Source organism: Dryobates pubescens, chromosome 22 (genome assembly GCF_014839835.1).
Source record: "Dryobates pubescens isolate bDryPub1 chromosome 22, bDryPub1.pri, whole genome shotgun sequence".
NCBI classification, from domain to species: Eukaryota; Metazoa; Chordata; class Aves; order Piciformes; family Picidae; genus Dryobates; species Dryobates pubescens.
The window spans coordinates 10,464,177-10,477,043 of record NC_071633.1 but is presented as its reverse complement, the minus strand read 5'-3'; the positions used below and the strand labels follow the sequence as shown (position 1 = coordinate 10,477,043).

Sequence of the window (12,867 nt, the reverse complement as noted above, 5' to 3'; positions counted from 1 at the left end):
AAATGGTGGCATGAAGCTTCAGATATATATAGCTTATATCCTCCTCAAGGGTATGCAAAAGCTATGAATAACTGAAAATGTAGCTCTGGGTTCTCTAGGAAGTTCCCTATTCCCATTCTGCAGATAAACAAATTTGAGGTGGGAAATGACTAAAAGCTTCTTCACTGGAGCAGTATCATCAGCAAACCTAACACTGAAGTTCCCAGAAGAGATGTTCCTGCACCCACAGATGTCATGCTGGCACATGTATTTCTTGCAGCAGCACATACCAAACAGCTTTAAACATCCATACCTCACCAAGAGCCAACAGAGCAAAGACTGGGACCTGCAGCTCCCAACATCCCTTGCTTTGATCTAGGCACCCACACACAAACAATCCTTTTCTCCAGGCAGAGCTGATGAAAAAAATAAAATAAAACTGAAAAAATCAACCCCATGTCCAGAGGGACAGTTTCCACAACAGGAAAAAGACAGCTACTGGTAGGGAAAAGTAAGGGATCAAGAGCAGAAATCAAGTCATTCTCCATCTCTTACACATGGTGTTTCCACTCACAACACAGGCATGTGTGTGCAGGGCGTCTTACAAGACCTGAGGTTGCTCTGGGTTCAGCAGCCTCTATTATGAGATAAACTTCTTGTATTTTACCTAACAAAACGCAGTGCTAACCGTTCATTCCTGCCAGAGAAGACAGTGGGATCCCGGCCTTGCTGAAGTACACAACAACACTTCAGTGCTATGTAATTTTTTTCCTAGCATGCAGCTGATCATGCTAGACTGTGTATTTTGGTTTTTGTTAATAGCTGTAAACATCTAAAGATTAAAACCGCTCAGGTTCATTAAACTTCCCCTTTATAGTTAAGAGATGCCCTCTTGTGACTCACAGAGGTAAGCCAAGGTGTTGCAGTGGGTGAGGAGAGTCCTTCAGCTGCTGCTTCACACTGTGGTGGGAGACAGCTTTCTGTGAACCTGGAGCTGGACTGGCCCCTGAGATTGGCTTGTTCACGTGGCTGCATGCTGAAAGCATCTGACACAGCTCTGAAGCATTTCTCCACTTCAGCAAGGAACAGCATGAAGAGACACTGAGGAGAGACAACAAAAGGTTTACCTTGACTGATAAAAATACCTGCAATATAGGACTTAAAAGGAGAAATGGACTTTAGTAATTGGATACACTGAAGAGAAATTTATTTTAAAAAAAGATTATTGGGAACAAAGCACCCCAAAACCTACCACTAGATATCTGCTACAGTAAAAAGACAAAAGACTCCTTATTTCCTACTTGAGTGCCTTAAGGTAGGTTCAGTTTGAGGACTGAAGTAGCCATTTAACCTGCAGTCGCATGCTTCTACTCCACAGGTTTCCAGTGCATGCTCCATCCTGCACTATAGAGAGGCTGTAACTGCATGCCCACTGCCCCTTTGACATGGATAGAAGGTGAAAGAAAACAAGTCAGCAAAATGAGCAGTCTTAAGGATACCATAATGCACCCCAGAAGCTGGGAATGCCTACTTGTCAGAGCCAGATAGCAGATACTTACTGTCCTCAGTCCTTCCTTTCAGATGTCACAGGACAGTAACCTCACTTCCTGGAGCACTGCACTAGACAAAACATTGTAATAAGCAAGTGATTCTATGGAAATAGATGAAACACTTCAAACTATAACTCCTCAAGTCTCTAACCCATGGCTAATTTCCAACTCTTCCTGCTGAAGTCAGAGGCAATCCCTCCCACCCCCTCTACAGTCATGAGAAATGCAGCAAGCATTTAAAAATGTGGAGACCTTGCCTGTTCTTACAACTGGGCAAGAGTCAGGTTTCCAAAATGCTATTTATGCTGCATAGAAACTTCCTACCCAGAAGTCCCTTTGTCTCCAGCACACAATCTCTTATTTCACTACCAGTTTAGATGATCTCTTACTTCACTACTAGTTTAGATGCAGCTAACCATCATCCCATTTAATGTCATTCCCTTGGCCATCGTCTTCTGACAATGGTAGCAATAAGTATATTTGATCTTGTAATTTACCTTCTGCAATCACAAAGCTAGACTAACAACCCATTCTGTCTTCTGGCACGTAGCTTGTAAAACCAACTCAAACTAGTAGCACATAAATTAATATCGATATATAAAATATGCAGAAGGCTTTTATGAGAAGGTGAATTTATGGCTTCTTGTTTTGATTTTTTTTTTCAAGCAGACTCTTAGAAGTCTCAAACCAGGAAATTAAGGAACTCTGGTGGTGACTTATTCCTCATCAGTTTCTTAAAAAGCTGAGTCATTCAGAAAGCATGGAAAGTATTAGGGTTATGGCTTTAATGTCATTAACAGAAATTTGGGATGGATTTGAAAGAAATGTGGAAAGTGCTGTTATTTCCTTTTGGAATGGCAGTCTGACATGACTGGTGCTGTTATACAAGAGTGACCGAACGGCAGTGCACACAATAAACCCAGCAGCAGGCCGAGGAACTCGTCCTCCTAATTGAGTTTATAGCTGGATGCTAACAGGCTCAGCAAACAAACACTGATGTTTATTGTAACAGAATGTACCACAGAGCACATGACTCACTTTTCCATAGGACGCCTATGTCTACTCTCCGGGTTTGAATAGTGAAATATTGCACCTCTCACTTGCGATTTCTTTCACAAAGTTTTAATGAGTTCATCCCGACGAGCTGTAGCCCTGCCACATAAAAACGGATTCATTTGCCTTGTGAAAGCAAGTGTGCCGTTTGACAGGATACCCTGCACTAGGCCCTACTAAATCAGCCCGAGAGGCTAGACTTGCTCACAGGTGGTTTTAGTCTTGAGTGCTTTTTGGAAATGAAAATATGCAGTCAGCTTCAGCAGCATGTCGGCCGTTTTCCCTTGGGTGACAGGCTGTCCTGCTGCCTTCAAAATACCCCTCCTCCTCCTCCTCTGTACAGTCTGTCTTTTAAACTGGGGCTTTAATATCACTGCTTTCTGCATGAAAAGGGTTTGTTTTAAAGCAGAGTTTGGGAGGAAAAAAACATTAAGAAATTATTACATCTTTATTTCAAAACATGCAATAACAAAAAAAAAAGCTGCCTATTAACTCACAGGAAATTCTGACCAAAGTAGGTGTCCTTACAAGACCCTCCTGCAAGAAATTCAAATGAAGGGAAAGATTTTTAAGTAAACAAGTAAGAAGAGCCAGGGAAAACAACAGCAATGAGCAGAGTCTCAGGTGGCCAACTTGGCGGAGTGGGGCATGAAGGAAGGAAGAGGCTGTGGGACGGTGAAGTAGTTGAGTCATCTCCAGAGTTTGTGACTTAAACCACAAGCTGCTTAACAATACTGCAGGCTCCTTTTCTATCACATCCAGCCCCAGTCATGTGAATAAATTGCTTATTAAGTCAAGAGGCTGGACACAGGTGCAGTGGTGGTGGTGTGGATGATGCTGTTTGAGAGAGGAGGACCAGCAGAGGGGGTGTTTCACTGCCCCTTGAAATTACAACAGTCATGATGGGAAGACAACTCCTGACTCAGGTCTCAGTCCTTGAATGGGAGATGACTGGTGAGTAACCAGGTAGGGACTGAGGGACTGTCATGTGGTATAGACAGGACCAGTTGTGGCTAGAAGGACTTTCTTATTCCATCCCCCACCCTGCAGTCTGGCTTTCAAGTGCCAGAAGAGAATGATGAGATGGGAGAAATCATGCCTTTGTCACTTACTAGCGGTGGATACAGGAGAGCAGAGAGTCCACTGGCAAAGATGTGGATGTAAGCTATCACTTCAGAGATCATTTTGTTGTTTTGTCTTTCTACCAGGCATAGCAGCAGCTGTGAAGCACACTTGATTTTAATTTGTGGTGATTAACCCTGGCTAAGACTCTGAGTTAGAAAAACATTTCAAGTTAAGAAATTAAATATTCCCCAGGTTAATGATTGCTCAGGTTGTGTCTTACCTCTATGGGAAAATTTAATATGGATCTGGAAATGCATTGTTTGAAAGTTATTTAAGTACCCTTTTGCAGTCTGAAACACTAGTTGCAATAATGGAGAAACTAACTGAATAACAGAAAAGCAAACCCTAAAATAGTTACCATTAACTCTAGGAAGGCTGGGGGTGTGTTATCCTGTGGTTTTCTGTGCTCGGTAGCGATGTGTCATTGTACAACATTTAACAGCTGAACAATGCCCTGCATGGTGTCACCTTCCCAAGGGCTAACTGTGCAACAGCTTCTCCAAACTGCTGAATTTCCACTGCTGAAGCAGTTCATTAAAAAAGAATCCTTATACAGCTGGGAATTATAAAACTCTGCAAGAGCCTGTGATGCCAAGGACCTTCATTTGGAGGCACACCTATATTTCTAGCGCACTGGAAGCTGTTCTTTTCCAAAAATCTTTCTATAGATGCTAAAGCAAGGATGAATCTGGCCACAGTCCATTCACCACGAGTGATTGTATCTTAAAGAGACATTCCCTCTCTTGAAAAATTCTAGTTCTTCACATGTTTCTGGTTAGAAAAAAAAACAACCAACACACACAAAAGAACCAACCCTTGTGCCTATGTCACTGTCTTAGGTGTATACATTTAAACATTCCACTGTAAGCTAAGATTATCTTGCCTCTTGCCCACTGAGACATGTGGATTTGGCTTTATAATACTCCATAATGAGCCTGCTTGAACCATGTCCAGCAAGTTTTCATCTAAATTGATTAGGACTTGGAACATATTTTCTTGGACAAATTGTGTTCTAATGAATAGAACACTCCCTCACAGCTGTCCTGCCAGAAAGCCAAGATTTTTTCTGTCTAGAAATCATCCCAAAGTGACCCTTAGATAAAGTTCAGAATCCATTTTCATTTTTTAATTAAGAAAAGGTTTGCTTAATTCCATTCCATACATTTCAGTGGTAGGCAGCTGACATGATTCCCCCTGAACATTTTAAAGAATTTGGTTGTGATGTCAGATCTGCCACAGACAATACATTTCTAAACACACTGTTTACACTAAATGCAAAGCATAAAGACAAGCTTCAGCAGGAGCAGTCTCTCTTACCCTAATACCTGTGGCATATAGAGAACTCAAGGTTGGCTCTGTTCTTCAGACAGTACATTTAAACAATAAAGACAAACAGGGGACATGGCTCTAAAGCCTCACCTAGGCACCAGCGATTTTCAAGATGTCTTTCCCAGGGACATGGCTCCCCAGCAACCCCCTTCCTCCAATCCAGTAGGTAGCTTCATAAGATCACCTTCAAGTCCACGAGTGGATTGGCTGGGAAATCTTATCATTAATTAGTATGGCCAAATTAAGTGGGCATTTCCCCTCAATAAGAGGTTCTGGCTACTCCTGAGGTAAGAGTCTTCCCCAGGCAGGATGAACACGCCTTTTCTTTTTAGCATTTTGTTCCATGGTTGTTCATCCAGATGTCTCAGCTTGAAACTTTGGTCAGTGCTTGTGTTATGATTAGCCCACCTGGAATTTCTGTTGTGTGACCATTCCTGAGGTACTCAAGGAGGATTTCATTCAGCAAGAGTGTTTCTAGAAACCAGGAGTACAATTTGACACAAGCTCAGATCCTTTCTAGTTTTGCAAAAGATGGTTCTGACCCATGCACCTATGTGGCACATGGCACTCAGAAATTAAAGATGTTTGTTGGTTGATGGGAACTCAAAAGAACAGGTCCTTCAAAGAACATGGCTTCCCCATTCATCATCAGCTGTATCTTTAAAAAGACAGGGAAATGAGGCAAAGTCACTTGCCATCGTGAATGGAATTTGCTCCCTTCAGCCACTAACTATGCTTAAAAGAGAAATGCAAATCAACAAATTTCTCTGCTACAAAAGTGATTAGTGATGTGGCATTGCTTGTGGAAAACAGGTCCTAAGAAGAGAAGAAGAATGGGAAGCTTCCTCTGCTATCAACAGACTCTGGCTGCTCATACTTGCAGATACATTGAGCTGCAGGATTTCACCTGAAATGACACAGAGAAAAGATGATAGCTGCTGCAGTTCTTCTCCAATGCCTTTCTTGAAAGCTGGTCCAGTCAAATCAGTATGATTAGTCAATCTGAATGATTAGATAAAAAAAGGTCTTGCTTAAGCTTATAATGCTTTGGCAGACAGATTCAGATGGAAAGATATCACATCTTGGCTAGAGACAATGTCATCAAAACTGGCTACATTTCCAGCCATTGCACTGACACACCACTGCCACCCCCCCTTCCTTTTTTCCCCCCCTTTTTTTCTATGTGTTCTTAAACCAGCTCATTGGAACCTTAATACAATGACAGGGAATGAACAAGATTTGCTAACATTTTATCACGCTGCGTTCTGCAGCCTGCTATTGTCTGGAAATGTGGTTGTAATAGAGAGATTATACCATATTAAACCCTCCTAAAAGCATACCCACAAACTGTGATATAATCATGCTCAGAGCAGTTATCTTTAAACACAAGCATTGGTCTGGCACCCAGTGAAGAGTGGCAAGCAAAGCTATGGGCCCAAGGCAACGCAATGACCAGCTGCCAAGAAACATCCTCATCGGTGTTTGTTAGAGTTCGTATTTTTAAAGTCATTGTGCAGTTTAATTAAGTTGGTGACATGCAAATGAGAAATTGGAAAAAAATGTGAAGACATAGGGAGATGAAATGCTAAGGCACTGAAAGATGTCACCTCTTCTGTGAAATGCTTACATTGTGAAATGAAGAACGAGTCATTGCAGGATATGTACAGAATGAGAGATAAGACCAGAAGATTACAATCTTCTGGTATTCCTCCACAAAACCTCTTTGCTTGCATTCTACATCATGCTGGCTGATTCTGAGCACGCATCAACAGGGCACTAAATGCAGAACAGTCAAAAAGAACTGCAATCTAAGAAATGGGATTTCAGGACATGGTGGCACTTTTGAGACCCTGACAACTTGATCCATGTGTGCCCTGAAGATTCTAAGAACATTTACTCACAAAAGCTAAAGGTCTGATCAAACCTAAGTCATCACAGGGTGATTAACTCAGAGATTGAGGATTTAAGTGGGATAACAAAGCAGAAATCAAGTCAACCCTTGTGACCACTCTGGTGGTCTCTGTGTGCTACCAAGTTGACCACAGGGTTTAAGTGGTTTTGGATTACAGCTTATTATACACGCTCAGCTCCTCTCCCTGTTTATCTGCTTTGCAGTGCTGGGTGGGTGAGTAGTTTCGTGTACTTTATATAAAGCTTTTAAGCAGACAAAAATCTTTAGATAGAGACAGGCAAACTATTTCTTGAGTTGAAGAAGAGACTTCAGACTAGACCCCAACTAGCACATGCAGGTTAAGTTCCCCTTGCACAATTTCAAGAAAAAGAAAGGACTTCAAGTCTTTAGGAGCAGCTGGGAATTTCCATTTCCTGAGAGGGCTCATGTGTGGCATCAAGCCAGACTAAGCCAAATTGGTGCTGTTTGCTCCTCACTGAGAAAGCAGGTGCCCCCTAGCTATCTGGAAACAGGAAGGGATAACCAGTTCAGTGCTGTAGTCCCTTGGGTAGGAGCCCAGCAGACTGGAGTTGCAAAAATCATGAGCATTTCCTGCTTTCACCTCAGCTGACAGCTGCTTTGGTGGATCTCAAATTGCAGGTATTGAAACCAGAGACAGAAGTGAGATACTGCCAGGGGACCTGCCAGAATTCTTGCCCCTCATCTGCAGAAGACAGAGGACTTTGCCCTAGCTTGTGCTCTTTCGCATGTGTGGTTGCCCCTGTCTTGCTGCATGACTCAAAGGCTGGCATGCAAGCAGTCCCTTTGTGCATGGCAGACAGGTTGGAGACTCTGACAGTAAGAACAGACATTACATTAGCTTTAACTCTTACATGCCCAGTAATTAATCAGCACATTTCACAGAAGTCAGGTGGATTGCCAACATGCTGAAGAGCACCTGGCTCAGCATTCTATTTGCATACTGAATTTCCACTGTGCTTAAATTACAGTTCTGCCTAAGGACTTAGTCTCAAACAAAAGCAAACCACCCCCCACCCCCCCAAAAAAAACCCACAACCCCAAACCACCAAAAACCACCACAAAAAAAACAACCCACCACAAACAAACCCAAGAGCTGAGCACCAAATACAAGCTCTTGGTACACAGCACTTTGCAAGATCTATCCTTGTCAAAGAACTGTAGCTTTGTACCCTGTGCCATTAAATAAAGGCACAGAAGGGTTACAGGAGAGGCACATTTGAACTTCTCTATACCCAACATAGAGCATTGCAGGGAATGAGCCAAAATGCCAATGCTTGGGAAGCAAAACAGAGACCCAAAGAAAGATGGGAGTGGAGTAGAAAGCTCAGAATTACCGACAAATTAATGAACCAGCAGTACTGGAAACGGGAACAAGCTGTCAGAACTTCATCTCTTGCAAGGGACAAAGAAAAAAACACACCATAATTTCTAATGCTTTTGATGGAAACAGTTATGCAAGACTGATATTGTTCACACTGATTTAATCAAGACTCTGTCAGCACTGTCAAGCTTAATTGCCCCGGTATTTAATGTTTATAGAAATCAGTTACAAAAACGTGCTCTGCACTAAAATCAGCATTCTATAAATGGTCCCAGTCCTAGAAGGGTCACCTTTTTGGTGCAGCAGGCTCTTGAGAGCATCCCACTTATGTGCTAAGATATCTCTAGCTGCAAAGATTATAAGCTCATGCCACATTCCTTGCCCACAGAGTCCTCCTCATGGGTTTGGGGAATATGTGGCACACAGCACCCCATCACAGAACTTATTTCACAATGAATCCCTACTTCTGACACTCCTTGTCATATTACATTCAAATCTCTGCATTTGCTGAGCTGTAATGAGTGTGGGAAGGCAATGGACTTGTGCCACGTGTGAACATTTTGTTTTCTGATCTGATTAGTGACAGAAGCAGTTTTCTGTGCAGAGAAAGAAGCTTGTCTGGATGTCAGCAACAGCCCATGGGTAGAGTATGCCACAAACTTTGGCTACTGTCATGCATAGCCTTATTCATCAGAGCTATAGCACGTCTAGCTCTAACTCCTACAGCTGTGGAATATGCCTTTCTTCTTAACTTAGAAGACAGCAAGTATACACCAGCCTGGAGTCACCAGTGAAATCAGTTAGTTCTCTACTGGGTTGCCTCAGGGAGTATTATAGATAAGATTCAAATAGAGGCAGAAAAATTAGTATCAATGAGAACAAACAACCATCACTCCCAGAAAATCCCATGTTCTGTAATTGTTATTGCTTCACTAGAGACAGGAAAGAGCAGTGTTTTAAAATAGAAGTTCACTTAATTGAATTTCCCTTAAGGCACAGAAAATAAGCTTCCATGAAGTGGTATCAATTGTTCAACAATAACATGCTCTCCTGACTGAAAACTGGGTTAGGAATTTGCATTGTATTTTCAGCAAACCTAATTCCTAAACCAGTTTCCTCCTCCTCCTCCATGAGATAACCAGGCAGATTCTCCCTCAATGACTATAGAATTAGACTTGTGGGGGTCGGTTGGCACACAAAGCCATTTATATGAGTAGGTTGCTTAAATGCCTTTGTAGATACACATCCTCTGTTTTGGGGCTGAAGGTTCAAAACTCCATCAGCCCAAGAAAGGTCAGCTGTACACAGCTCTCACATCCTTGTCCCATCTGGGTAACAAGGCAGGCAGAAATATAAATCTGCCAAAAAGGGGGAAAAAAGAACACTCAAGACCCAAAGGACAACAAGGACCCATACCACTTTCTGTTAATACAGCAAATGTTAAGAACCAACAGTCATGGATTTTCATGTGAAATATTATCTTTCTGAAAGCTTGTCATAAATGTGGCTCACACCACAGAGATGGCCACACTTTCCAAGTCTGTGCAGCAAGAAGAGTATGTCCTAGGGAATAAGGTAAAAATATTAGTATTCAACTGAATCAGTATGGGCCAAATTAATGAAGTTACTATTCCATCATAGACTTCCATACGTGAAATTTGAGAAAGCGGTTGTATCAACAGCACATCAATCCATGGCACTGGTCAGAGGAACAAAGTGCCTAACCTTCAGTTTCAAAGTTCCATTCAGCTTTGGCACTGAAAGGTTAACTTCTGTTTAAATAATGCTTCTGAAGAGATAATGTTAATTAAATGTTTGCATTCAAAGCTTATTACACAGTGCAATAAGTTTGTTTTCTATACAAACACTGCATGTCTGGTACAGAACAGAAAGCTGGGGGGCAGACACTAATGAGTAATAGTTCAATCCCATGGGCTTTTTTAAAACTAGAAGCAAGAAGAGGGGAATGTTTGCCATCTCCAGACTCTGTGTGTGTCTGCTTCTAAGCTTCTGCTCATTCTCCAGGGATTTGCAAAATTATGTGTTTCAATATTCATTTTCCTTCCACTCTAATGCTGCTAAAAATTCATTTTTTTCAAGCCCCAAAATGATGCAAATTGTATTCAGTAAAAACAGAATCTTGTAGCAGCACTGGGTAAGTCAAATGCCAAGTTAGCCCTGATGTGAAGCAAAGTAGCTAAGTCATCCATCCCGATGGGAAATGTTGACAGTCCCTTAACTGTAGCAGTTCCAGTTGCAATATAGAGAGGTGTGCAATTTGGCTTTGTTAAGCAGACATCATGGAACTATTTATTCTGTCTGCAAGTCGAACAGGAAGTTTATTAAACTTGGATATTGCTGGACATATCACCTGGCTGCTGTGCTTCATATTGGAATGCAAAATTGGACGGTCCATTTCTGTACTGACGTAATGCACTGCCATGCGCAGGATTTCTCTTCCAGCCCGAGACCTAATTCTCTGACCCCAGGAGCGTGTGGATGTTATGCATCCAATTTGTGACAGGAATGCTTCATTTTGCTCTTGAGCAACCACTTCTGAGCAAGCCAGGAGCAGAGGCCAGCTCGTCTTGGCTGGAAGCATTAGGATGTCCCAAAATGGGGCTTTTTAACAGATGAGTGAAAAAGCAGAGAGCCCTAAGGACCAGCCCTCTCCAAAGAAAATCATACAAATCAACAAGGAAAATTTTTTCTTCGTAAGTTAGACTTTCTTTCTGTGATGGTAGAACAGCTGTTGAGCTTAGCTCTCTGCTCCAGCATACCCCTCAATATGCATCTAGCTGTCTCAGCAAGACTCCAGGGGACAAAGTGAGGCTCCTGGGTCTGCCTTTGGCAGATGCTGAACCAAGCAGACTTTAAACATGCCCTAGATTTCTTGTGGGAGATGGTCTTGGTCAGACAACTCCTTGGAGATCTTCCTGTCACCCCAGCACACCATCGCTCTCTCTCCCTGTGGGCTGGATGCTTCCCTTCCATCGGGCTTGGCTGGCCTGTGGCTTCCGCTCCTGCCAAAGCAGTGAGTTGCCGCCAGCATGGCTGCTGGGAACACGCTTGCTGCTGCCACTAGCTCTGGCAGGCTGGAAAGGTGCAAATGTGGTGCTGCTTCTCATGCAGAAGAGCTCTTACATCTCTCAGGATGGGAGCCCTGGCCTGGAATGTTAGTGAGATGCAGGATGATGGTTGGAAGCAAAGCATTTTATCCACCCAAAGGCCTCAGAGAACAAAACGGGTGTGATGATCAAGCTTTTCAGACTTCACTTGCTGAACCACCAAGCTCTCCTGCAAATGCAACAGAGCGGACAAGGGAGTTCTGAGTAATTTTTGTATTTTCTCTGCAGTGAGGTGCTAAGCATGATAATCCCTTACTTACCAATATAACTTATGGGGCAGAATTGATTTTTCCTCAGTTTATTTGCCCTCCAGAAACAATAGTTCAGTATCAACCCCAAATAATTTCTCTTCACCCTGATGAAAGTTTACTCTTAACGGCAAATAGTGTTGTTTTCAGACTTCTCTTAACACCCCCCAACTTACATGTCAAATGCTGAATTTAGCCACTAAACATCCTTTCCAAGTGGACAGTTCAAAAGATTGCTTGTTTTCAGCTAAAACAGTGCAAACTACACTAGATGTTTTGTCCAAAGAATCTCTCCCAGATTTACAGCAGGCCAACTGGATTCATAAACTGCTCACAGATAGAGTAATCAAGATATAAAATAGGAAACATTTCCTGCTGTATTCATGCTCTTTTGTTTTTGAAAACCAGACAACAGATACCACATCACCATGATGTATCATTTTACAAATACATAAAGGCCCTTCCCTGACATTTTACTCTTCGTAGCAGCCTGCAGAAAGTAATTTTAGATGCAGGCATATTTTGAAATATGGATAGACACACACTAATCCAAAGCACACCAATCCTCTTAGCCTTGTTCTAAACAGAAAATTTAACTTCTATAAACATTTTAAGCAGGTTGGGTATCTCTTGAGATGGAAATTACATCTTTTCACTTCTACCTTAATACAGTAGGTACAGGCATATGAATCCAAGTGCCATCCCTCCACACCCCTTCATGACCTAATGCTATTATAAGGATTCATTCTGTTTCTGCATCTTGCCTGATTGCTGGACTTTGCTTGCTCCTGAACCTCAGTGTCACCTCCATGAACAACTGTAAAGCTCCACACAACACAGGTTGGCAGGGCCCCCTGGATGTTACTCAGCCCAATGTCCTGCACAAAGCAGAGCTATCACTAATGCCAGAGCAGATTCACAGGTTCAGCTGCTGTTGCACTCAGAGGGAAGTTTCAGCATAAAACCTGTATCAATATTCAAACTGCACCCCTACCTGAACTGGTGACCACTCCAGGGACCATTTTGACTCTTTGCAATAGTCAGGGATTACCTCTTGTGAAGACTACAGTGAAGAATGAAGGTACTCAGCTACACAGGAATTAGTATTGCTTCACCAAGACTGACAACACGATGAATTTTTACAAACTGCAAAAGCTACTGGATTCCAGGATCTGAGGTGGGGAGAAAAGCTAACCATAGA

The 12,867-nt window shown here is 42.4% G+C and overlaps 1 long non-coding RNA gene across 1 annotated transcript; it reads right to left on the bottom strand.

Annotated features, from left to right (window-relative positions):
* Positions 1-298: 298 nt before the first annotated feature.
* On the bottom strand, positions 299-1,887 carry LOC128898332 (uncharacterized). The gene is made up of 3 exons (XR_008462813.1): positions 1,539-1,887; positions 883-1,080; positions 299-395 (listed from the first exon to the last, which is right to left on the bottom strand). It is a non-coding gene; the product is annotated as an uncharacterized LOC128898332 (long non-coding RNA).
* Positions 1,888-12,867: the final 10,980 nt, after the last annotated feature.